The sequence below is a fragment of the Zootermopsis nevadensis genome, unplaced genomic scaffold (genome assembly GCF_977971745.1).
Source record: "Zootermopsis nevadensis isolate Lab colony 2312 unplaced genomic scaffold, Znev_1.0 Znev_ptg000032l, whole genome shotgun sequence".
In the NCBI taxonomy this organism is placed as follows: Eukaryota; Metazoa; Arthropoda; class Insecta; order Blattodea; family Termopsidae; genus Zootermopsis; species Zootermopsis nevadensis.
The window spans coordinates 266003-293101 of record NW_028259164.1 but is presented as its reverse complement, the minus strand read 5'-3'; the positions used below and the strand labels follow the sequence as shown (position 1 = coordinate 293101).

At 42.4% G+C, this 27099-nt stretch overlaps 1 protein-coding gene across 2 annotated transcripts in view; it reads right to left on the bottom strand.

Annotated features, from left to right (window-relative positions):
* LOC110840992 (unc-112-related protein) overlaps window positions 1–27099 on the bottom strand; it is a 128736-nt gene that overhangs the window by 16990 nt on the left and 84647 nt on the right. The gene's annotated exons all lie outside the window — the stretch shown is intronic.

The following is a 27099-nucleotide window of genomic DNA, read 5'->3' as shown; positions in this document are numbered from 1 at the left end:
AAGCTCTCTGCCTTACTCAGTCTCTTCCTCAATAGGTCTCTGCCGGACAACGTGTATGCCTGAACCTGTCTCCAACGGAAGCGTTCCTTGCAACGGTCAAACAGAGACCGGATAGGCTAGAGACTGTGCACAGCAGAGTCCATGTCCGTCAGTGCGATGGTACGTCAGAGACAGACCACTCCAGAAAACGGGTCTGACAGGTATAAGGGAGGGGAGAATTTTGATGGAAATTTTCAAAAAGTCGAAAAATGCTGGAAATCTTCCAAATGGCGCACAAAACTAAAAAAATTGAGAAATCTTCATATAAAATTTTTTTGAAAATTTTTCAAACATTTTTGGTTTTGTGCGCGTTTTATACATTTTCCAGCATTTTTTATTTTTCGAAAATTTTCAAAATTCGCCTACCCGAACCTCACTAGAACAGCTTCGTGCTAGAACTCGTCTCTACCGCAGCAGGTCTCTGCATGACTTGGTGACAGCCTCGCAAGCTCTCTGCCTTAGTCTCTGCCTGACACTGTCTGCCAGATAACGTCTATGCCTGAACCGGTCTCCAACGGAAGCGTTCCTTGCAACGACGGCGCGTAAGCAACACGGTCAAAGAGAGACCGTATGGGCTAGAGACTGTGCACAGCAGAGTCCATGTCCGTCAGTGCGATGGTACGTCAGAGACAGACCACGCCAGAAAACGGGTCTGACAGGTATAAGGGAGGGGAGAATTTTGATGCGGTGAGGCACAGGCCGAGTCACGCAGAGACCCTGTTAATTTCACAAATTTTCGAAATTTTAAGAAAGTTGAAAATGGTTGCAAATGGCATGAAACGCGAAGATAAATAAGAATTTTTGAAATTTTAGAAAAAAATTTTGAAAACGGAATTTTTCAAAAATTCTTGGTTTTGTGTCTGCCGAACTCGCTCTCTGTACGTCGTCTGTATCACCAGACATCTGCAAGGCCGTCTGTGGAAAGACCTGGTTCGGCAGAGACCGGGTGAGGCACAGGAGAGAAGTGTGACACAGACAGAGAGGCGAAGACGTGGTGAGTCACAGAAAATGGGAAGCAGAGCACGGGTGAGGCAGAGACAGAGTCAAGCATGAACCGGCTGATGCACATACCGTATCAAGCAGAGACCGGTGAGGCACAGGCCGTGTCACGCAGAGACCCTGTTAACCAGAGACGGAGTCAAGCAGAGACCTGGTGAATCACACCGTGTAAAGCAGATACCGGTTGAGGCAGACAGAGTACGGCTGAGACTGTGACGTAGACAATAGCAGGGTCGGGGTCTGACAGAGTCTAGTTCTGATAGGGAAGGCTCAGGTCAAATTTTGAAAAAATATTTTCAAATTTTCTAGAAATTTTCGAAAAACCAAAAAACGCTGCAAATCTTCTGAAAAGCGCACATAACCAAGAATTTTCGAAAAATTCTGAAAAAATTAAAAGTTGAAAATTTTCAAAAATTCTTGGTTTTGTGCGCGTTTTGGACGATTTCCTACGTTTTTTGATTTTTCGAAAATTTTCGAAAAATTTGAAAATCTTCAAAGGGGTACCCCTTTGAGAAATTTCAAAAATTTTCGAAATTTTAAAAAAGTTGAAAATGATTGCAAATGGCATGAAACGCGAAGATAAATAAGAATTTTTGAAATTCTAGACAAAAATTTTCAAAGCGGAATTTTTCAAGAATTCTTGGTTTTTTGTCTGCCGAACTCGCTCTCCGTACGTCGTCTGTATCACCCGACATCTGCAAGGCCGTCTGTGGAAAGACCTGGTTCGGCAGAGACCGGGTGAGGCACAGGAGAGAAGTGTGACACAGACAGAGAGAGGCGAAGACGTGGTGAGTCACAGAAAATGGGAAGCAGAGCACGGGTGAGGCAGAGACAGAGTCAAGCATGAACCGGCTTGCGCACATACCGTATCAAGCAGAGACCGGTGAGGCACAGGCCGTGTCACGCAGAGACCCTGTTAACCAGAGACGGAGTCAAGCAGAGACCTGGTGAATCACACCGTGTAAAGCAGATACCGGTTGAGGCAGACAGAGTACGGCTGAGACTGTGACGTAGACAATAGCAGGGTCGGGGTCTGACAGAGTCTAGTTCTGATAGGGAAGGCTCAGGTCAAATTTTGAAAAAATATTTTCAAATTTTCTAGAAATTTTCGAAAAATCAAAAAACGCTGCAAATCTTCTGAAAAGCGCACATAACCAAGAATTTTCGAAAAATTCTGAAAAAAATTAAAAGTTGAAAATTTTCAAAAATTCTTGGTTTTGTGCGCGTTTTGGACGATTTCCTACGTTTTTTGATTTTTCGAAAATTTTCGAAAAATTTGAAAATCTTCAAAGGGGTACCCCTTTGAGAAATTTCAAAAATTTTCGAAATTTTAAAAAAGTTGAAAATGGTTGCAAATGGCATGAAACGCGAAGATAAATAAGAATTTTTGAAATTCTAGACAAAAATTTTGAAAGCGGAATTTTTCAAGAATTCTTGGTTTTGTGTCTGCCGAACTCGCTCTCCGTACGTCGTCTGTATCACCCGACATCTGCAAGGCCGTCTGTGGAAAGACCTGGTTCGGCAGAGACCGGGTGAGGCACAGGAGAGAAGTGTGACACAGACAGAGAGAGGCGAAGACGTGGTGAGTCACAGAAAATGGGAAGCAGAGCACGGGTGAGGCAGAGACAGAGTCAAGCATGAACCGGCTTGCGCACATACCGTATCAAGCAGAGACCGGTGAGGCACAGGCCGTGTCACGCAGAGACCCTGTTAACCAGAGACGGAGTCAAGCAGAGACCTGGTGAATCACACCGTGTAAAGCAGATACCGGTTGAGGCAGACAGAGTACGGCTGAGACTGTGACGTAGACAATAGCAGGGTCGGGGTCTGACAGAGTCTAGTTCTGATAGGGAATGCTCAGGTCAAATTTTGAAAAAATATTTTCAAATTTTCTAGAAATTTTCGAAAAACCAAAAAACGCTGCAAATCTTCTGAAAAGCGCACATAACCAAGAATTTTCGAAAAATTCTGAAAAAAATTAAAAGTTGAAAATTTTCAAAAATTCTTGGTTTTGTGCGCGTTTTGGACGATTTCCTACGTTTTTTGATTTTTCGAAAATTTTCGAAAAATTTGAAAATCTTCAAAGGGGTACCCCTTTGAGAAATTTCAAAAATTTTCGAAATTTTAAAAAAGTTGAAAATGGTTGCAAATGGCATGAAACGCGAAGATAAATAAGAATTTTTGAGATTCTAGACAAAAATTTTGAAAGCGGAATTTTTCAAGAATTCTTGGTTTTGTGTCTGCCGAACTCGCTCTCCGTACGTCGTCTGTATCACCCGACATCTGCAAGGCCGTCTGTGGAAAGACCTGGTTCGGCAGAGACCGGGTGAGGCACAGGAGAGAAGTGTGACACAGACAGAGAGAGGCGAAGACGTGGTGAGTCACAGAAAATCGGAAGCAGAGCACGGGTGAGGCAGAGACAGAGTCAAGCATGAACCGGCTTGCGCACATAACGTATCAAGCAGAGACCGGTGAGGCACAGGCCGTGTCACGCAGAGACCCTGTTAACCAGAGACGGAGTCAAGCAGAGACCTGGTGAATCACACCGTGTAAAGCAGATACCGGTTGAGGCAGACAGAGTACGGCTGAGACTGTGACGTAGACAATAGCAGGGTCGGGGTCTGACAGAGTCTAGTTCTGATAGGGAATGCTCAGGTCAAATTTTGAAAAAATATTTTCAAATTTTCTAGAAATTTTCGAAAAACCAAAAAACGCTGCAAATCTTCTGAAAAGCGCACATAACCAAGAATTTTCGAAAAATTCTGAAAAAAATTAAAAGTTGAAAATTTTCAAAAATTCTTGGTTTTGTGCGCGTTTTGGACGATTTCCTACGTTTTTTGATTTTTCGAAAATTTTCGAAAAATTTGAAAATCTTCAAAGGGGTACCCCTTTGAGAAATTTCAAAAATTTTCGAAATTTTAAAAAAGTTGAAAATGGTTGCAAATGGCATGAAACGCGAAGATAAATAAGAATTTTTGAGATTCTAGACAAAAATTTTGAAAGCGGAATTTTTCAAGAATTCTTGGTTTTGTGTCTGCCGAACTCGCTCTCCGTACGTCGTCTGTATCACCCGACATCTGCAAGGCCGTCTGTGGAAAGACCTGGTTCGGCAGAGACCGGGTGAGGCACAGGAGAGAAGTGTGACACAGACAGAGAGAGGCGAAGACGTGGTGAGTCACAGAAAATGGGAAGCAGAGCACGGGTGAGGCAGAGACAGAGTCAAGCATGAACCGGCTTGCGCACATACCGTATCAAGCAGAGACCGGTGAGGCACAGGCCGTGTCACGCAGAGACCCTGTTAACCAGAGACGGAGTCAAGCAGAGACCTGGTGAATCACACCGTGTAAAGCAGATACCGGTTGAGGCAGACAGAGTACGGCTGAGACTGTGACGTAGACAATAGCAGGGTCGGGGTCTGACAGAGTCTAGTTCTGATAGGGAAGGCTCAGGTCAAATTTTGAAAAAATATTTTCAAATTTTCTAGAAATTTTCGAAAAACCAAAAAACGCTGCAAATCTTCTGAAAAGCGCACATAACCAAGAATTTTCGAAAAATTCTGAAAAAATTAAAAGTTGAAAATTTTCAAAAATTCTTGGTTTTGTGCGCGTTTTGGACGATTTCCTACGTTTTTTGATTTTTCGAAAATTTTCGAAAAATTTGAAAATCTTCAAAGGGGTACCCCTTTGAGAAATTTCAAAAATTTTCGAATTTTTAAAAAAGTTGAAAATGGTTGCAAATGGCATGAAACGCGAAGATAAATAAGAATTTTTGAGATTCTAGACAAAAATTTTCAAAGCGGAATTTTTCAAGAATTCTTGGTTTTGTGTCTGCCGAACTCGCTCTCCGTACGTCGTCTGTATCACCCGACATCTGCAAGGCCGTCTGTGGAAAGACCTGGTTCGGCAGAGACCGGGTGAGGCACAGGAGAGAAGTGTGACACAGACAGAGAGAGGCGAAGACGTGGTGAGTCACAGAAAATGGGAAGCAGAGCACGGGTGAGGCAGAGACAGAGTCAAGCATGAACCGGCTTGCGCACATACCGTATCAAGCAGAGACCGGTGAGGCACAGGCCGTGTCACGCAGAGACCCTGTTAACCAGAGACGGAGTCAAGCAGAGACCTGGTGAATCACACCGTGTAAAGCAGATACCAGTTGAGGCAGACAGAGTACGGCTGAGACTGTGACGTAGACAATAGCAGGGTCGGGGTCTGACAGAGTCTAGTTCTGATAGGGAAGGCTCAGGTCAAATTTTGAAAAAATATTTTCAAATTTTCTAGAAATTTTCGAAAAACCAAAAAACGCTGCAAATCTTCTGAAAAGCGCACATAACCAAGAATTTTCGAAAAATTCTGAAAAAATTAAAAGTTGAAAATTTTCAAAAATTCTTGGTTTTGTGCGCGTTTTGGACGATTTCCTACGTTTTTTGATTTTTCGAAAATTTTCGAAAAATTTGAAAATCTTCAAAGGGGTACCCCTTTGAGAAATTTCAAAAATTTTCGAAATTTTAAAAAAGTTGAAAATGGTTGCAAATGGCATGAAACGCGAAGATAAATAAGAATTTTTGAGATTCTAGACAAAAATTTTCAAAGCGGAATTTTTCAAGAATTCTTGGTTTTGTGTCTGCCGAACTCGCTCTCCGTACGTCGTCTGTATCACCCGACATCTGCAAGGCCGTCTGTGGAAAGACCTGGTTCGGCAGAGACCGGGTGAGGCACAGGAGAGAAGTGTGACACAGACAGAGAGAGGCGAAGACGTGGTGAGTCACAGAAAATGGGAAGCAGAGCACGGGTGAGGCAGAGACAGAGTCAAGCATGAACCGGCTTGCGCACATACCGTATCAAGCAGAGACCGGTGAGGCACAGGCCGTGTCACGCAGAGACCCTGTTAACCAGAGACGGAGTCAAGCAGAGACCTGGTGAATCACACCGTGTAAAGCAGATACCGGTTGAGGCAGACAGAGTACGGCTGAGACTGTGACGTAGACAATAGCAGGGTCGGGGTCTGACAGAGTCTAGTTCTGATAGGGAAGGCTCAGGTCAAATTTTGAAAAAATATTTTCAAATTTTCTAGAAATTTTCGAAAAACCAAAAAACGCTGCAAATCTTCTGAAAAGCGCACATAACCAAGAATTTTCGAAAAATTCTGAAAAAAATTAAAAGTTGAAAATTTTCAAAAATTCTTGGTTTTGTGCGCGTTTTGGACGATTTCCTACGTTTTTTGATTTTTCGAAAATTTTCGAAAAATTTGAAAATCTTCAAAGGGGTACCCCTTTGAGAAATTTCAAAAAATTTCGAAATTTTAAAAAAGTTGAAAATGGTTGCAAATGGCATGAAACGCGAAGATAAATAAGAATTTTTGAAATTCTAGACAAAAATTTTCAAAGCGGAATTTTTCAAGAATTCTTGGTTTTGTGTCTGCCGAACTCGCTCTCCGTACGTCGTCTGTATCACCCGACATCTGCAAGGCCGTCTGTGGAAAGACCTGGTTCGGCAGAGACCGGGTGAGGCACAGGAGAGAAGTGTGACACAGACAGAGAGAGGCGAAGACGTGGTGAGTCACAGAAAATGGGAAGCAGAGCACGGGTGAGGCAGAGACAGAGTCAAGCATGAACCGGCTTGCGCACATACCGTATCAAGCAGAGACCGGTGAGGCACAGGCCGTGTCACGCAGAGACCCTGTTAACCAGAGACGGAGTCAAGCAGAGACCTGGTGAATCACACCGTGTAAAGCAGATACCGGTTGAGGCAGACAGAGTACGGCTGAGACTGTGACGTAGACAATAGCAGGGTCGGGGTCTGACAGAGTTTAGTTCTGATAGGGAAGGCTCAGGTGAAATTTTGAAAAAATATTTTCAAATTTTCTAGAAATTTTCGAAAAACCAAAAAACGCTGCAAATCTTCTGAAAAGCGCACATAACCAAGAATTTTCGAAAAATTCTGAAAAAAATTAAAAGTTGAAAATTTTCAAAAATTCTTGGTTTTGTGCGCGTTTTGGACGATTTCCTACGTTTCTTGATTTTTCGAAAATTTTCGAAAAATTTGAAAATCTTCAAAGGGGTACCCCTTTGAGAAATTTCAAAAATTTTCGAAATTTTAAAAAAGTTGAAAATGATTGCAAATGGCATGAAACGCGAAGATAAATAAGAATTTTTGAAATTCTAGACAAAAATTTTCAAAGCGGAATTTTTCAAGAATTCTTGGTTTTTTGTCTGCCGAACTCGCTCTCCGTACGTCGTCTGTATCACCCGACATCTGCAAGGCCGTCTGTGGAAAGACCTGGTTCGGCAGAGACCGGGTGAGGCACAGGAGAGAAGTGTGACACAGACAGAGAGAGGCGAAGACGTGGTGAGTCACAGAAAATGGGAAGCAGAGCACGGGTGAGGCAGAGACAGAGTCAAGCATGAACCGGCTTGCGCACATACCGTATCAAGCAGAGACCGGTGAGGCACAGGCCGTGTCACGCAGAGACCCTGTTAACCAGAGACGGAGTCAAGCAGAGACCTGGTGAATCACACCGTGTAAAGCAGATACCGGTTGAGGCAGACAGAGTACGGCTGAGACTGTGACGTAGACAATAGCAGGGTCGGGGTCTGACAGAGTCTAGTTCTGATAGGGAAGGCTCAGGTCAAATTTTGAAAAAATATTTTCAAATTTTCTAGAAATTTTCGAAAAATCAAAAAACGCTGCAAATCTTCTGAAAAGCGCACATAACCAAGAATTTTCGAAAAATTCTGAAAAAAATTAAAAGTTGAAAATTTTCAAAAATTCTTGGTTTTGTGCGCGTTTTGGACGATTTCCTACGTTTTTTGATTTTTCGAAAATTTTCGAAAAATTTGAAAATCTTCAAAGGGGTACCCCTTTGAGAAATTTCAAAAATTTTCGAAATTTTAAAAAAGTTGAAAATGGTTGCAAATGGCATGAAACGCGAAGATAAATAAGAATTTTTGAAATTCTAGACAAAAATTTTGAAAGCGGAATTTTTCAAGAATTCTTGGTTTTGTGTCTGCCGAACTCGCTCTCCGTACGTCGTCTGTATCACCCGACATCTGCAAGGCCGTCTGTGGAAAGACCTGGTTCGGCAGAGACCGGGTGAGGCACAGGAGAGAAGTGTGACACAGACAGAGAGAGGCGAAGACGTGGTGAGTCACAGAAAATGGGAAGCAGAGCACGGGTGAGGCAGAGACAGAGTCAAGCATGAACCGGCTTGCGCACATACCGTATCAAGCAGAGACCGGTGAGGCACAGGCCGTGTCACGCAGAGACCCTGTTAACCAGAGACGGAGTCAAGCAGAGACCTGGTGAATCACACCGTGTAAAGCAGATACCGGTTGAGGCAGACAGAGTACGGCTGAGACTGTGACGTAGACAATAGCAGGGTCGGGGTCTGACAGAGTCTAGTTCTGATAGGGAATGCTCAGGTCAAATTTTGAAAAAATATTTTCAAATTTTCTAGAAATTTTCGAAAAACCAAAAAACGCTGCAAATCTTCTGAAAAGCGCACATAACCAAGAATTTTCGAAAAATTCTGAAAAAAATTAAAAGTTGAAAATTTTCAAAAATTCTTGGTTTTGTGCGCGTTTTGGACGATTTCCTACGTTTTTTGATTTTTCGAAAATTTTCGAAAAATTTGAAAATCTTCAAAGGGGTACCCCTTTGAGAAATTTCAAAAATTTTCGAAATTTTAAAAAAGTTGAAAATGGTTGCAAATGGCATGAAACGCGAAGATAAATAAGAATTTTTGAGATTCTAGACAAAAATTTTGAAAGCGGAATTTTTCAAGAATTCTTGGTTTTGTGTCTGCCGAACTCGCTCTCCGTACGTCGTCTGTATCACCCGACATCTGCAAGGCCGTCTGTGGAAAGACCTGGTTCGGCAGAGACCGGGTGAGGCACAGGAGAGAAGTGTGACACAGACAGAGAGAGGCGAAGACGTGGTGAGTCACAGAAAATCGGAAGCAGAGCACGGGTGAGGCAGAGACAGAGTCAAGCATGAACCGGCTTGCGCACATAACGTATCAAGCAGAGACCGGTGAGGCACAGGCCGTGTCACGCAGAGACCCTGTTAACCAGAGACGGAGTCAAGCAGAGACCTGGTGAATCACACCGTGTAAAGCAGATACCGGTTGAGGCAGACAGAGTACGGCTGAGACTGTGACGTAGACAATAGCAGGGTCGGGGTCTGACAGAGTCTAGTTCTGATAGGGAATGCTCAGGTCAAATTTTGAAAAAATATTTTCAAATTTTCTAGAAATTTTCGAAAAACCAAAAAACGCTGCAAATCTTCTGAAAAGCGCACATAACCAAGAATTTTCGAAAAATTCTGAAAAAAATTAAAAGTTGAAAATTTTCAAAAATTCTTGGTTTTGTGCGCGTTTTGGACGATTTCCTACGTTTTTTGATTTTTCGAAAATTTTCGAAAAATTTGAAAATCTTCAAAGGGGTACCCCTTTGAGAAATTTCAAAAATTTTCGAAATTTTAAAAAAGTTGAAAATGGTTGCAAATGGCATGAAACGCGAAGATAAATAAGAATTTTTGAGATTCTAGACAAAAATTTTGAAAGCGGAATTTTTCAAGAATTCTTGGTTTTGTGTCTGCCGAACTCGCTCTCCGTACGTCGTCTGTATCACCCGACATCTGCAAGGCCGTCTGTGGAAAGACCTGGTTCGGCAGAGACCGGGTGAGGCACAGGAGAGAAGTGTGACACAGACAGAGAGAGGCGAAGACGTGGTGAGTCACAGAAAATGGGAAGCAGAGCACGGGTGAGGCAGAGACAGAGTCAAGCATGAACCGGCTTGCGCACATACCGTATCAAGCAGAGACCGGTGAGGCACAGGCCGTGTCACGCAGAGACCCTGTTAACCAGAGACGGAGTCAAGCAGAGACCTGGTGAATCACACCGTGTAAAGCAGATACCGGTTGAGGCAGACAGAGTACGGCTGAGACTGTGACGTAGACAATAGCAGGGTCGGGGTCTGACAGAGTCTAGTTCTGATAGGGAAGGCTCAGGTCAAATTTTGAAAAAATATTTTCAAATTTTCTAGAAATTTTCGAAAAACCAAAAAACGCTGCAAATCTTCTGAAAAGCGCACATAACCAAGAATTTTCGAAAAATTCTGAAAAAATTAAAAGTTGAAAATTTTCAAAAATTCTTGGTTTTGTGCGCGTTTTGGACGATTTCCTACGTTTTTTGATTTTTCGAAAATTTTCGAAAAATTTGAAAATCTTCAAAGGGGTACCCCTTTGAGAAATTTCAAAAATTTTCGAATTTTTAAAAAAGTTGAAAATGGTTGCAAATGGCATGAAACGCGAAGATAAATAAGAATTTTTGAGATTCTAGACAAAAATTTTCAAAGCGGAATTTTTCAAGAATTCTTGGTTTTGTGTCTGCCGAACTCGCTCTCCGTACGTCGTCTGTATCACCCGACATCTGCAAGGCCGTCTGTGGAAAGACCTGGTTCGGCAGAGACCGGGTGAGGCACAAGAGAGAAGTGTGACACAGACAGAGAGAGGCGAAGACGTGGTGAGTCACAGAAAATGGGAAGCAGAGCACGGGTGAGGCAGAGACAGAGTCAAGCATGAACCGGCTTGCGCACATACCGTATCAAGCAGAGACCGGTGAGGCACAGGCCGTGTCACGCAGAGACCCTGTTAACCAGAGACGGAGTCAAGCAGAGACCTGGTGAATCACACCGTGTAAAGCAGATACCAGTTGAGGCAGACAGAGTACGGCTGAGACTGTGACGTAGACAATAGCAGGGTCGGGGTCTGACAGAGTCTAGTTCTGATAGGGAAGGCTCAGGTCAAATTTTGAAAAAATATTTTCAAATTTTCTAGAAATTTTCGAAAAACCAAAAAACGCTGCAAATCTTCTGAAAAGCGCACATAACCAAGAATTTTCGAAAAATTCTGAAAAAATTAAAAGTTGAAAATTTTCAAAAATTCTTGGTTTTGTGCGCGTTTTGGACGATTTCCTACGTTTTTTGATTTTTCGAAAATTTTCGAAAAATTTGAAAATCTTCAAAGGGGTACCCCTTTGAGAAATTTCAAAAATTTTCGAAATTTTAAAAAAGTTGAAAATGGTTGCAAATGGCATGAAACGCGAAGATAAATAAGAATTTTTGAGATTCTAGACAAAAATTTTCAAAGCGGAATTTTTCAAGAATTCTTGGTTTTGTGTCTGCCGAACTCGCTCTCCGTACGTCGTCTGTATCACCCGACATCTGCAAGGCCGTCTGTGGAAAGACCTGGTTCGGCAGAGACCGGGTGAGGCACAGGAGAGAAGTGTGACACAGACAGAGAGAGGCGAAGACGTGGTGAGTCACAGAAAATGGGAAGCAGAGCACGGGTGAGGCAGAGACAGAGTCAAGCATGAACCGGCTTGCGCACATACCGTATCAAGCAGAGACCGGTGAGGCACAGGCCGTGTCACGCAGAGACCCTGTTAACCAGAGACGGAGTCAAGCAGAGACCTGGTGAATCACACCGTGTAAAGCAGATACCGGTTGAGGCAGACAGAGTACGGCTGAGACTGTGACGTAGACAATAGCAGGGTCGGGGTCTGACAGAGTCTAGTTCTGATAGGGAAGGCTCAGGTCAAATTTTGAAAAAATATTTTCAAATTTTCTAGAAATTTTCGAAAAACCAAAAAACGCTGCAAATCTTCTGAAAAGCGCACATAACCAAGAATTTTCGAAAAATTCTGAAAAAAATTAAAAGTTGAAAATTTTCAAAAATTCTTGGTTTTGTGCGCGTTTTGGACGATTTCCTACGTTTTTTGATTTTTCGAAAATTTTCGAAAAATTTGAAAATCTTCAAAGGGGTACCCCTTTGAGAAATTTCAAAAAATTTCGAAATTTTAAAAAAGTTGAAAATGGTTGCAAATGGCATGAAACGCGAAGATAAATAAGAATTTTTGAAATTCTAGACAAAAATTTTCAAAGCGGAATTTTTCAAGAATTCTTGGTTTTGTGTCTGCCGAACTCGCTCTCCGTACGTCGTCTGTATCACCCGACATCTGCAAGGCCGTCTGTGGAAAGACCTGGTTCGGCAGAGACCGGGTGAGGCACAGGAGAGAAGTGTGACACAGACAGAGAGAGGCGAAGACGTGGTGAGTCACAGAAAATGGGAAGCAGAGCACGGGTGAGGCAGAGACAGAGTCAAGCATGAACCGGCTTGCGCACATACCGTATCAAGCAGAGACCGGTGAGGCACAGGCCGTGTCACGCAGAGACCCTGTTAACCAGAGACGGAGTCAAGCAGAGACCTGGTGAATCACACCGTGTAAAGCAGATACCGGTTGAGGCAGACAGAGTACGGCTGAGACTGTGACGTAGACAATAGCAGGGTCGGGGTCTGACAGAGTTTAGTTCTGATAGGGAAGGCTCAGGTGAAATTTTGAAAAAATATTTTCAAATTTTCTAGAAATTTTCGAAAAACCAAAAAACGCTGCAAATCTTCTGAAAAGCGCACATAACCAAGAATTTTCGAAAAATTCTGAAAAAAATTAAAAGTTGAAAATTTTCAAAAATTCTTGGTTTTGTGCGCGTTTTGGACGATTTCCTACGTTTCTTGATTTTTCGAAAATTTTCGAAAAATTTGAAAATCTTCAAAGGGGTACCCCTTTGAGAAATTTCAAAAATTTTCGAAATTTTAAAAAAGTTGAAAATGGTTGCAAATGGCATGAAACGCGAAGATAAATAAGAATTTTTGAAATTCTAGACAAAAATTTTCAAAGCGGAATTTTTCAAGAATTCTTGGTTTTGTGTCTGCCGAACTCGCTCTCCGTACGTCGTCTGTATCACCCGACATCTGCAAGGCCGTCTGTGGAAAGACCTGGTTCGGCAGAGACCGGGTGAGGCACAGGAGAGAAGTGTGACACAGACAGAGAGAGGCGAAGACGTGGTGAGTCACAGAAAATGGGAAGCAGAGCACGGGTGAGGCAGAGACAGAGTCAAGCATGAACCGGCTTGCGCACATACCGTATCAAGCAGAGACCGGTGAGGCACAGGCCGTGTCACGCAGAGACCCTGTTAACCAGAGACGGAGTCAAGCAGAGACCTGGTGAATCACACCGTGTAAAGCAGATACCGGTTGAGGCAGACAGAGTACGGCTGAGACTGTGACGTAGACAATAGCAGGGTCGGGGTCTGACAGAGTCTAGTTCTGATAGGGAAGGCTCAGGTCAAATTTTGAAAAAATATTTTCAAATTTTCTAGAAATTTTCGAAAAACCAAAAAACGCTGCAAATCTTCTGAAAAGCGCACATAACCAAGAATTTTCGAAAAATTCTGAAAAAAATTAAAAGTTGAAAATTTTCAAAAATTCTTGGTTTTGTGCGCGTTTTGGACGATTTCCTACGTTTTTTGATTTTTCGAAAATTTTCGAAAAATTTGAAAATCTTCAAAGGGGTACCCCTTTGAGAAATTTCAAAAAATTTCGAAATTTTAAAAAAGTTGAAAATGGTTGCAAATGGCATGAAACGCGAAGATAAATAAGAATTTTTGAAATTCTAGACAAAAATTTTCAAAGCGGAATTTTTCAAGAATTCTTGGTTTTGTGTCTGCCGAACTCGCTCTCCGTACGTCGTCTGTATCACCCGACATCTGCAAGGCCGTCTGTGGAAAGACCTGGTTCGGCAGAGACCGGGTGAGGCACAGGAGAGAAGTGTGACACAGACAGAGAGAGGCGAAGACGTGGTGAGTCACAGAAAATGGGAAGCAGAGCACGGGTGAGGCAGAGACAGAGTCAAGCATGAACCGGCTTGCGCACATACCGTATCAAGCAGAGACCGGTGAGGCACAGGCCGTGTCACGCAGAGACCCTGTTAACCAGAGACGGAGTCAAGCAGAGACCTGGTGAATCACACCGTGTAAAGCAGATACCGGTTGAGGCAGACAGAGTACGGCTGAGACTGTGACGTAGACAATAGCAGGGTCGGGGTCTGACAGAGTTTAGTTCTGATAGGGAAGGCTCAGGTGAAATTTTGAAAAAATATTTTCAAATTTTCTAGAAATTTTCGAAAAACCAAAAAACGCTGCAAATCTTCTGAAAAGCGCACATAACCAAGAATTTTCGAAAAATTCTGAAAAAAATTAAAAGTTGAAAATTTTCAAAAATTCTTGGTTTTGTGCGCGTTTTGGACGATTTCCTACGTTTCTTGATTTTTCGAAAATTTTCGAAAAATTTGAAAATCTTCAAAGGGGTACCCCTTTGAGAAATTTCAAAAATTTTCGAAATTTTAAAAAAGTTGAAAATGGTTGCAAATGGCATGAAACGCGAAGATAAATAAGAATTTTTGAAATTCTAGACAAAAATTTTCAAAGCGGAATTTTTCAAGAATTCTTGGTTTTGTGTCTGCCGAACTCGCTCTCCGTACGTCGTCTGTATCACCCGACATCTGCAAGGCCGTCTGTGGAAAGACCTGGTTCGGCAGAGACCGGGTGAGGCACAGGAGAGAAGTGTGACACAGACAGAGAGAGGCGAAGACGTGGTGAGTCACAGAAAATGGGAAGCAGAGCACGGGTGAGGCAGAGACAGAGTCAAGCATGAACCGGCTTGCGCACATACCGTATCAAGCAGAGACCGGTGAGGCACAGGCCGTGTCACGCAGAGACCCTGTTAACCAGAGACGGAGTCAAGCAGAGACCTGGTGAATCACACCGTGTAAAGCAGATACCGGTTGAGGCAGACAGAGTACGGCTGAGACTGTGACGTAGACAATAGCAGGGTCGGGGTCTGACAGAGTCTAGTTCTGATAGGGAAGGCTCAGGTCAAATTTTGAAAAAATATTTTCAAATTTTCTAGAAATTTTCGAAAAACCAAAAAACGCTGCAAAACTTCTGAAAAGCGCACATAACCAAGAATTTTCGAAAAATTCTGAAAAAATTAAAAGTTGAAAATTTTCAAAAATTCTTGGTTTTGTGCGCGTTTTGGACGATTTCCTACGTTTTTTGATTTTTCGAAAATTTTCGAAAAATTTGAAAATCTTCAAAGGGGTACCCCTTTGAGAAATTTCAAAAATTTTCGAAATTTTAAAAAAGTTGAAAATGGTTGCAAATGGCATGAAACGCGAAGATAAATAAGAATTTTTGAAATTCTAGACAAAAATTTTCAAAGCGGAATTTTTCAAGAATTCTTGGTTTTGTGTCTGCCGAACTCGCTCTCCGTACGTCGTCTGTATCACCCGACATCTGCAAGGCCGTCTGTGGAAAGACCTGGTTCGGCAGAGACCGGGTGAGGCACAGGAGAGAAGTGTGACACAGACAGAGAGAGGCGAAGACGTGGTGAGTCACAGAAAATGGGAAGCAGAGCACGGGTGAGGCAGAGACAGAGTCAAGCATGAACCGGCTTGCGCACATACCGTATCAAGCAGAGACCGGTGAGGCACAGGCCGTGTCACGCAGAGACCCTGTTAACCAGAGACGGAGTCAAGCAGAGACCTGGTGAATCACACCGTGTAAAGCAGATACCGGTTGAGGCAGACAGAGTACGGCTGAGACTGTGACGTAGACAATAGCAGGGTCGGGGTCTGACAGAGTCTAGTTCTGATAGGGAAGGCTCAGGTCAAATTTTGAAAAAATATTTTCAAATTTTCTAGAAATTTTCGAAAAACCAAAAAACGCTGCAAATCTTCTGAAAAGCGCACATAACCAAGAATTTTCGAAAAATTCTGAAAAAAATTAAAAGTTGAAAATTTTCAAAAATTCTTGGTTTTGTGCGCGTTTTGGACGATTTCCTACGTTTTTGATTTTTCGAAAATTTTCGAAAAATTTGAAAATCTTCAAAGGGGTACCCCTTTGAGAAATTTCAAAAATTTTCGAAATTTTAAAAAAGTTGAAAATGGTTGCAAATGGCATGAAACGCGAAGATAAATAAGAATTTTTGAAATTCTAGACAAAAATTTTCAAAGCGGAATTTTTCAAGAATTCTTGGTTTTGTGTCTGCCGAACTCGCTCTCCGTACGTCGTCTGTATCACCCGACATCTGCAAGGCCGTCTGTGGAAAGACCTGGTTCGGCAGAGACCGGGTGAGGCACAGGAGAGAAGTGTGACACAGACAGAGAGAGGCGAAGACGTGGTGAGTCACAGAAAATGGGAAGCAGAGCACGGGTGAGGCAGAGACAGAGTCAAGCATGAACCGGCTTGCGCACATACCGTATCAAGCAGAGACCGGTGAGGCACAGGCCGTGTCACGCAGAGACCCTGTTAACCAGAGACGGAGTCAAGCAGAGACCTGGTGAATCACACCGTGTAAAGCAGATACCGGTTGAGGCAGACAGAGTACGGCTGAGACTGTGACGTAGACAATAGCAGGGTCGGGGTCTGACAGAGTCTAGTTCTGATAGGGAAGGCTCAGGTCAAATTTTGAAAAAATATTTTCAAATTTTCTAGAAATTTTCGAGAAACCAAAAAACGCTGCAAATCTTCTGAAAAGCGCACATAACCAAGAATTTTCGAAAAATTCTGAAAAAAATTAAAAGTTGAAAATTTTCAAAAATTCTTGGTTTTGTGCGCGTTTTGGACGATTTCCTACGTTTTTTGATTTTTCGAAAATTTTCGAAAAATTTGAAAATCTTCAAAGGGGTACCCCTTTGAGAAATTTCAAAAATTTTCGAAATTTTAAAAAAGTTGAAAATGGTTGCAAATGGCATGAAACGCGAAGATAAATAAGAATTTTTGAAATTCTAGACAAAAATTTTCAAAGCGGAATTTTTCAAGAATTCTTGGTTTTGTGTCTGCCGAACTCGCTCTCCGTACGTCGTCTGTATCACCCGACATCTGCAAGGCCGTCTGTGGAAAGACCTGGTTCGGCAGAGACCGGGTGAGGCACAGGAGAGAAGTGTGACACAGACAGAGAGAGGCGAAGACGTGGTGAGTCACAGAAAATGGGAAGCAGAGCACGGGTGAGGCAGAGACAGAGTCAAGCATGAACCGGCTTGCGCACATACCGTATCAAGCAGAGACCGGTGAGGCACAGGCCGTGTCACGCAGAGACCCTGTTAACCAGAGACGGAGTCAAGCAGAGACCTGGTGAATCACACCGTGTAAAGCAGATACCGGTTGAGGCAGACAGAGTACGGCTGAGACTGTGACGTAGACAATAGCAGGGTCGGGGTCTGACAGAGTCTAGTTCTGATAGGGAAGGCTCAGGTCAAATTTTGAAAAAATATTTTCAAATTTTCTAGAAATTTTCGAAAAACCAAAAAACGCTGCAAATCTTCTGAAAAGCGCACATAACCAAGAATTTTCGAAAAATTCTGAAAAAAATTAAAAGTTGAAAATTTTCAAAAATTCTTGGTTTTGTGCGCGTTTTGGACGATTTCCTACGTTTTTGATTTTTCGAAAATTTTCGAAAAATTTGAAAATCTTCAAAGGGGTACCCCTTTGAGAAATTTCAAAAATTTTCGAAATTTTAAAAAAGTTGAAAATGGTTGCAAATGGCATGAAACGCGAAGATAAATAAGAATTTTTGAAATTCTAGACAAAAATTTTCAAAGCGGAATTTTTCAAGAATTCTTGGTTTTGTGTCTGCCGAACTCGCTCTCCGTACGTCGTCTGTATCACCCGACATCTGCAAGGCCGTCTGTGGAAAGACCTGGTTCGGCAGAGACCGGGTGAGGCACAGGAGAGAAGTGTGACACAGACAGAGAGAGGCGAAGACGTGGTGAGTCACAGAAAATGGGAAGCAGAGCACGGGTGAGGCAGAGACAGAGTCAAGCATGAACCGGCTTGCGCACATACCGTATCAAGCAGAGACCGGTGAGGCACAGGCCGTGTCACGCAGAGACCCTGTTAACCAGAGACGGAGTCAAGCAGAGACCTGGTGAATCACACCGTGTAAAGCAGATACCGGTTGAGGCAGACAGAGTACGGCTGAGACTGTGACGTAGACAATAGCAGGGTCGGGGTCTGACAGAGTCTAGTTCTGATAGGGAAGGCTCAGGTCAAATTTTGAAAAAATATTTTCAAATTTTCTAGAAATTTTCGAGAAACCAAAAAACGCTGCAAATCTTCTGAAAAGCGCACATAACCAAGAATTTTCGAAAAATTCTGAAAAAAATTAAAAGTTGAAAATTTTCAAAAATTCTTGGTTTTGTGCGCGTTTTGGACGATTTCCTACGTTTTTTGATTTTTCGAAAATTTTCGAAAAATTTGAAAATCTTCAAAGGGGCACCCCTTTGAGAAATTTCAAAAATTTTCGAAATTTTAAAAAAGTTGAAAATGGTTGCAAATGGCATGAAACGCGAAGATAAATAAGAATTTTTGAAATTCTAGACAAAAATTTTCAAAGCGGAATTTTTCAAGAATTCTTGGTTTTGTGTCTGCCGAACTCGCTCTCCGTACGTCGTCTGTATCACCCGACATCTGCAAGGCCGTCTGTGGAAAGACCTGGTTCGGCAGAGACCGGGTGAGGCACAGGAGAGAAGTGTGACACAGACAGAGAGAGGCGAAGACGTGGTGAGTCACAGAAAATGGGAAGCAGAGCACGGGTGAGGCAGAGACAGAGTCAAGCATGAACCGGCTTGCGCACATACCGTATCAAGCAGAGACCGGTGAGGCACAGGCCGTGTCACGCAGAGACCCTGTTAACCAGAGACGGAGTCAAGCAGAGACCTGGTGAATCACACCGTGTAAAGCAGATACCGGTTGAGGCAGACAGAGTACGGCTGAGACTGTGACGTAGACAATAGCAGGGTCGGGGTCTGACAGAGTCTAGTTCTGATAGGGAAGGCTCAGGTCAAATTTTGAAAAAATATTTTCAAATTTTCTAGAAATTTTCGAAAAACCAAAAAACGCTGCAAATCTTCTGAAAAGCGCACATAACCAAGAATTTTCGAAAAATTCTGAAAAAAATTAAAAGTTGAAAATTTTCAAAAATTCTTGGTTTTGTGCGCGTTTTGGACGATTTCCTACGTTTTTTGATTTTTCGAAAATTTTCGAAAAATTTGAAAATCTTCAAAAATTTTCGAAATTTTAAAAAAGTTGAAAATGGTTGCAAATGGCATGAAACGCGAAGATAAATAAGAATTTTTGAAATTCTAGACAAAAATTTTCAAAGCGGAATTTTTCAAGAATTCTTGGTTTTGTGTCTGCCGAACTCGCTCTCCGTACGTCGTCTGTATCACCCGACATCTGCAAGGCCGTCTGTGGAAAGACCTGGTTCGGCAGAGACCGGGTGAGGCACAGGAGAGAAGTGTGACACAGACAGAGAGGCGAAGACGTGGTGAGTCACAGAAAATGGGAAGCAGAGCACGGGTGAGGCAGAGACAGAGTCAAGCATGAACCGGCTTGCGCACATACCGTATCAAGCAGAGACCGGTGAGGCACAGGCCGTGTCACGCAGAGACCCTGTTAACCAGAGACGGAGTCAAGCAGAGACCTGGTGAATCACACCGTGTAAAGCAGATACCGGTTGAGGCAGACAGAGTACGGCTGAGACTGTGACGTAGACAATAGCAGGGTCGGGGTCTGACAGAGTCTAGTTCTGATAGGGAAGGCTCAGGTGAAATTTTGAAAAAAATATTTTCAAATTTTCTAGAAATTTTCGAAAAACCAAAAAACGCTGCAAATCTTCTGAAAAGCGCACATAACCAAGAATTTTCGAAAAATTCTGAAAAAAATTAAAAGTTGGAAATTTTCAAAAATTCTTGGTTTTGTGCGCGTTTTGGACGATTTCCTACGTTTTTTGATTTTTCGAAAATTTTCGAAAAATTTGAAAATCTTCAAAGGGGTACCCCTTTGAGAAATTTCAAAAATTTTCGAAATTTTAAAAAAGTTGAAAATGGTTGCAAATGGCATGAAACGCGAAGATAAATAAGAATTTTTGAAATTCTAGGCAAAAATTTTCAAAGCGGAATTTTTCAAGAATTCTTGGTTTTGTGTCTGCCGAACTCGCTCTCCGTACGTCGTCTGTATCACCCGACATCTGCAAGGCCGTCTGTGGAAAGACCTGGTTCGGCAGAGACCGGGTGAGGCACAGGAGAGAAGTGTGACACAGACAGAGAGAGGCGAAGACGTGGTGAGTCACAGAAAATGGGAAGCAGAGCACGGGTGAGGCAGAGACAGAGTCAAGCATGAACCGGCTTGCGCACATACCGTATCAAGCAGAGACCGGTGAGGCACAGGCCGTGTCACGCAGAGACCCTGTTAACCAGAGACGGAGTCAAGCAGAGACCTGGTGAATCACACCGTGTAAAGCAGATACCGGTTGAGGCAGACAGAGTACGGCTGAGACTGTGACGTAGACAATAGCAGGGTCGGGGTCTGACAGAGTCTAGTTCTGATAGGGAAGGCTCAGGTGAAATTTTGAAAAAATATTTTCAAATTTTCTAGAAATTTTCGAAAAACCAAAAAACGCTGCAAATCTTCTGAAAAGCGCACATAACCAAGAATTTTCGAAAAATTCTGAAAAAAATTAAAAGTTGAAAATTTTCAAAAATTCTTGGTTTTGTGCGCGTTTTGGACGATTTCCTACGTTTTTTGATTTTTCGAAAATTTTCGAAAAATTTGAAAATCTTCAAAGGGGTACCCCTTTGAGAAATTTCAAAAATTTTCGAAATTTTAAAAAAGTTGAAAATGGTTGCAAATGGCATGAAACGCGAAGATAAATAAGAATTTTTGAAATTCTAGACAAAAATTTTCAAAGCGGAATTTTTCAAGAATTCTTGGTTTTGTGTCTGCCGAACTCGCTCTCCGTACGTCGTCTGTATCACCCGACATCTGCAAGGCCGTCTGTGGAAAGACCTGGTTCGGCAGAGACCGGGTGAGGCACAGGAGAGAAGTGTGACACAGACAGAGAGGCGAAGACGTGGTGAGTCACAGAAAATGGGAAGCAGAGCACGGGTGAGGCAGAGACAGAGTCAAGCATGAACCGGCTTGCGCAAATACCGTATCAAGCAGAGACCGGTGAGGCACAGGCCGTGTCACGCAGAGACCCTGTTAACCAGAGACGGAGTCAAGCAGAGACCTGGTGAATCACACCGTGTAAAGCAGATACCGGTTGAGGCAGACAGAGTACGGCTGAGACTGTGACGTAGACAATAGCAGGGTCGGGGTCTGACAGAGTCTAGTTCTGATAGGGAAGGCTCAGGTGAAATTTTGAAAAAAATATTTTCAAATTTTCTAGAAATTTTCGAAAAACCAAAAAACGCTGCAAATCTTCTGAAAAGCGCACATAACCAAGAATTTTCGAAAAATTCTGAAAAAAATTAAAAGTTGGAAATTTTCAAAAATTCTTGGTTTTGTGCGCGTTTTGGACGATTTCCTACGTTTTTTGATTTTTCGAAAATTTTCGAAAAATTTGAAAATCTTCAAAGGGGTACCCCTTTGAGAAATTTCAAAAATTTTCGAAATTTTAAAAAAGTTGAAAATGGTTGCAAATGGCATGAAACGCGAAGATAAATAAGAATTTTTGAAATTCTAGGCAAAAATTTTCAAAGCGGAATTTTTCAAGAATTCTTGGTTTTGTGTCTGCCGAACTCGCTCTCCGTACGTCGTCTGTATCACCCGACATCTGCAAGGCCGTCTGTGGAAAGACCTGGTTCGGCAGAGACCGGGTGAGGCACAGGAGAGAAGTGTGACACAGACAGAGAGAGGCGAAGACGTGGTGAGTCACAGAAAATGGGAAGCAGAGCACGGGTGAGGCAGAGACAGAGTCAAGCATGAACCGGCTTGCGCACATACCGTATCAAGCAGAGACCGGTGAGGCACAGGCCGTGTCACGCAGAGACCCTGTTAACCAGAGACGGAGTCAAGCAGAGACCTGGTGAATCACACCGTGTAAAGCAGATACCGGTTGAGGCAGACAGAGTACGGCTGAGACTGTGACGTAGACAATAGCAGGGTCGGGGTCTGACAGAGTCTAGTTCTGATAGGGAAGGCTCAGGTGAAATTTTGAAAAAATATTTTCAAATTTTCTAGAAATTTTCGAAAAACCAAAAAACGCTGCAAATCTTCTGAAAAGCGCACATAACCAAGAATTTTCGAAAAATTCTGAAAAAAATTAAAAGTTGAAAATTTTCAAAAATTCTTGGTTTTGTGCGCGTTTTGGACGATTTCCTACGTTTTTTGATTTTTCGAAAATTTTCGAAAAATTTGAAAATCTTCAAAGGGGTACCCCTTTGAGAAATTTCAAAAATTTTCGAAATTTTAAAAAAGTTGAAAATGGTTGCAAATGGCATGAAACGCGAAGATAAATAAGAATTTTTGAAATTCTAGACAAAAATTTTCAAAGCGGAATTTTTCAAGAATTCTTGGTTTTGTGTCTGCCGAACTCGCTCTCCGTACGTCGTCTGTATCACCCGACATCTGCAAGGCCGTCTGTGGAAAGACCTGGTTCGGCAGAGACCGGGTGAGGCACAGGAGAGAAGTGTGACACAGACAGAGAGAGGCGAAGACGTGGTGAGTCACAGAAAATGGGAAGCAGAGCACGGGTGAGGCAGAGACAGAGTCAAGCATGAACCGGCTTGCGCACATACCGTATCAAGCAGAGACCGGTGAGGCACAGGCCGTGTCACGCAGAGACCCTGTTAACCAGAGACGGAGTCAAGCAGAGACCTGGTGAATCACACCGTGTAAAGCAGATACCGGTTGAGGCAGACAGAGTACGGCTGAGACTGTGACGTAGACAATAGCAGGGTCGGGGTCTGACAGAGTCTAGTTCTGATAGGGAAGGCTCAGGTCAAATTTTGAAAAAATATTTTCAAATTTTCTAGAAATTTTCGAAAAACCAAAAAACGCTGCAAATCTTCTGAAAAGCGCACATAACCAAGAATTTTCGAAAAATTCTGAAAAAAATTAAAAGTTGAAAATTTTCAAAAATTCTTGGTTTTGTGCGCGTTTTGGACGATTTCCTACGTTTTTGATTTTTCGAAAATTTTCGAAAAATTTGAAAATCTTCAAAGGGGTACCCCTTTGAGAAATTTCAAAAATTTTCGAAATTTTAAAAAAGTTGAAAATGGTTGCAAATGGCATGAAACGCGAAGATAAATAAGAATTTTTGAAATTCTAGACAAAAATTTTCAAAGCGGAATTTTTCAAGAATTCTTGGTTTTGTGTCTGCCGAACTCGCTCTCCGTACGTCGTCTGTATCACCCGACATCTGCAAGGCCGTCTGTGGAAAGACCTGGTTCGGCAGAGACCGGGTGAGGCACAGGAGAGAAGTGTGACACAGACAGAGAGAGGCGAAGACGTGGTGAGTCACAGAAAATGGGAAGCAGAGCACGGGTGAGGCAGAGACAGAGTCAAGCATGAACCGGCTTGCGCACATACCGTATCAAGCAGAGACCGGTGAGGCACAGGCCGTGTCACGCAGAGACCCTGTTAACCAGAGACGGAGTCAAGCAGAGACCTGGTGAATCACACCGTGTAAAGCAGATACCGGTTGAGGCAGACAGAGTACGGCTGAGACTGTGACGTAGACAATAGCAGGGTCGGGGTCTGACAGAGTCTAGTTCTGATAGGGAAGGCTCAGGTCAAATTTTGAAAAAATATTTTCAAATTTTCTAGAAATTTTCGAGAAACCAAAAAACGCTGCAAATCTTCTGAAAAGCGCACATAACCAAGAATTTTCGAAAAATTCTGAAAAAAATTAAAAGTTGAAAATTTTCAAAAATTATTGGTTTTGTGCGCGTTTTGGACGATTTCCTACGTTTTTTGATTTTTCGAAAATTTTCGAAAAATTTGAAAATCTTCAAAGGGGTACCCCTTTGACAAATTTCAAAAAATTTCGAAATTTTAAAAAAGTTGAAAATGGTTGCAAATGGCATGAAACGCGAAGATAAATAAGAATTTTTGAAATTCTAGACAAAAATTTTCAAAGCGGAATTTTTCAAGAATTCTTGGTTTTGTGTCTGCCGAACTCGCTCTCCGTACGTCGTCTGTATCACCCGACATCTGCAAGGCCGTCTGTGGAAAGACCTGGTTCGGCAGAGACCGGGTGAGGCACAGGAGAGAAGTGTGACACAGACAGAGAGAGGCGAAGACGTGGTGAGTCACAGAAAATGGGAAGCAGAGCACGGGTGAGGCAGAGACAGAGTCAAGCATGAACCGGCTTGCGCACATACCGTATCAAGCAGAGACCGGTGAGGCACAGGCCGTGTCACGCAGAGACCCTGTTAACCAGAGACGGAGTCAAGCAGAGACCTGGTGAATCACACCGTGTAAAGCAGATACCGGTTGAGGCAGACAGAGTACGGCTGAGACTGTGACGTAGACAATAGCAGGGTCGGGGTCTGACAGAGTCTAGTTCTGATAGGGAAGGCTCAGGTCAAATTTTGAAAAAATATTTTCAAATTTTCTAGAAATTTTCGAAAAACCAAAAAACGCTGCAAATCTTCTGAAAAGCGCACATAACCAAGAATTTTCGAAAAATTCTGAAAAAAATTAAAAGTTGAAAATTTTCAAAAATTCTTGGTTTTGTGCGCGTTTTGGACGATTTCCTACGTTTTTTGATTTTTCGAAAATTTTCGAAAAATTTGAAAATCTTCAAAGGGGCACCCCTTTGAGAAATTTCAAATATTTTCGAAATTTTAAAAAAGTTGAAAATGGTTGCAAATGGCATGAAACGCGAAGATAAATAAGAATTTTTGAAATTCTAGACAAAAATTTTCAAAGCGGAATTTTTCAAGAATTCTTGGTTTTGTGTCTGCCGAACTCGCTCTCCGTACGTCGTCTGTATCACCCGACATCTGCAAGGCCGTCTGTGGAAAGACCTGGTTCGGCAGAGACCGGGTGAGGCACAGGAGAGAAGTGTGACACAGACAGAGAGAGGCGAAGACGTGGTGAGTCACAGAAAATGGGAAGCAGAGCACGGGTGAGGCAGAGACAGAGTCAAGCATGAACCGGCTTGCGCACATACCGTATCAAGCAGAGACCGGTGAGGCACAGGCCGTGTCACGCAGAGACCCTGTTAACCAGAGACGGAGTCAAGCAGAGACCTGGTGAATCACACCGTGTAAAGCAGATACCGGTTGAGGCAGACAGAGTACGGCTGAGACTGTGACGTAGACAATAGCAGGGTCGGGGTCTGACAGAGTCTAGTTCTGATAGGGAAGGCTCAGGTGAAATTTTGAAAAAATATTTTCAAATTTTCTAGAAATTTTCGAAAAACCAAAAAACGCTGCAAATCTTCTGAAAAGCGCACATAACCAAGAATTTTCGAAAAATTCTGAAAAAAATTAAAAGTTGAAAATTTTCAAAAATTCTTGGTTTTGTGCGCGTTTTGGACGATTTCCTACGTTTTTTGATTTTTCGAAAATTTTCGAAAAATTTGAAAATCTTCAAAGGGGTACCCCTTTGAGAAATTTCAAAAATTTTCGAAATTTTAAAAAAGTTGAAAATGGTTGCAAATGGCATGAAACGCGAAGATAAATAAGAATTTTTGAAATTCTAGACAAAAATTTTCAAAGCGGAATTTTTCAAGAATTCTTGGTTTTGTGTCTGCCGAACTCGCTCTCCGTACGTCGTCTGTATCACCCGACATCTGCAAGGCCGTCTGTGGAAAGACCTGGTTCGGCAGAGACCGGGTGAGGCACAGGAGAGAAGTGTGACACAGACAGAGAGAGGCGAAGACGTGGTGAGTCACAGAAAATGGGAAGCAGAGCACGGGTGAGGCAGAGACAGAGTCAAGCATGAACCGGCTTGCGCACATACCGTATCAAGCAGAGACCGGTGAGGCACAGGCCGTGTCACGCAGAGACCCTGTTAACTAGAGACGGAGTCAAGCAGAGACCTGGTGAATCACACCGTGTAAAGCAGATACCGGTTGAGGCAGACAGAGTACGGCTGAGACTGTGACGTAGACAATAGCAGGGTCGGGGTCTGACAGAGTCTAGTTCTGATAGGGAAGGCTCAGGTGAAATTTTGAAAAAATATTTTCAAATTTTCTAGAAATTTTCGAAAAACCAAAAAACGCTGCAAATCTTCTGAAAAGCGCACATAACCAAGAATTTTCGAAAAATTCTGAAAAAAATTAAAAGTTGAAAATTTTCAAAAATTCTTGGTTTTGTGCGCGTTTTGGACGATTTCCTACGTTTTTTGATTTTTCGAAAATTTTCGAAAAATTTGAAAATCTTCAAAGGGGTACCCCTTTGAGAAATTTCAAAAATTTTCGAAATTTTAAAAAAGTTGAAAATGGTTGCAAATGGCATGAAACGCGAAGATAAATAAGAATTTTTGAAATTCTAGACAAAAATTTTCAAAGCGGAATTTTTCAAGAATTCTTGGTTTTGTGTCTGCCGAACTCGCTCTCCGTACGTCGTCTGTATCACCCGACATCTGCAAGGCCGTCTGTGGAAAGACCTGGTTCGGCAGAGACCGGGTGAGGCACAGGAGAGAAGTGTGACACAGACAGAGAGAGGCGAAGACGTGGTGAGTCACAGAAAATGGGAAGCAGAGCACGGGTGAGGCAGAGACAGAGTCAAGCATGAACCGGCTTGCGCACATACCGTATCAAGCAGAGACCGGTGAGGCACAGGCCGTGTCACGCAGAGACCCTGTTAACCAGAGACGGAGTCAAGCAGAGACCTGGTGAATCACACCGTGTAAAGCAGATACCGGTTGAGGCAGACAGAGTACGGCTGAGACTGTGACGTAGACAATAGCAGGGTCGGGGTCTGACAGAGTCTAGTTCTGATAGGGAAGGCTCAGGTCAAATTTTGAAAAAATATTTTCAAATTTTCTAGAAATTTTCGAAAAACCAAAAAACGCTGCAAATCTTCTGAAAAGCGCACATAACCAAGAATTTTCGAAAAATTCTGAAAAAAATTAAAAGTTGAAAATTTTCAAAAATTCTTGGTTTTGTGCGCGTTTTGGACGATTTCCTACGTTTTTTGATTTTTCGAAAATTTTCGAAAAATTTGAAAATCTTCAAAGGGGTACCCCTTTGAGAAATTTCAAAAATTTTCGAAATTTTAAAAAAGTTGAAAATGGTTGCAAATGGCATGAAACGCGAAGATAAATAAGAATTTTTGAAATTCTAGACAAAAATTTTCAAAGCGGAATTTTTCAAGAATTCTTGGTTTTGTGTCTGCCGAACTCGCTCTCCGTACGTCGTCTGTATCACC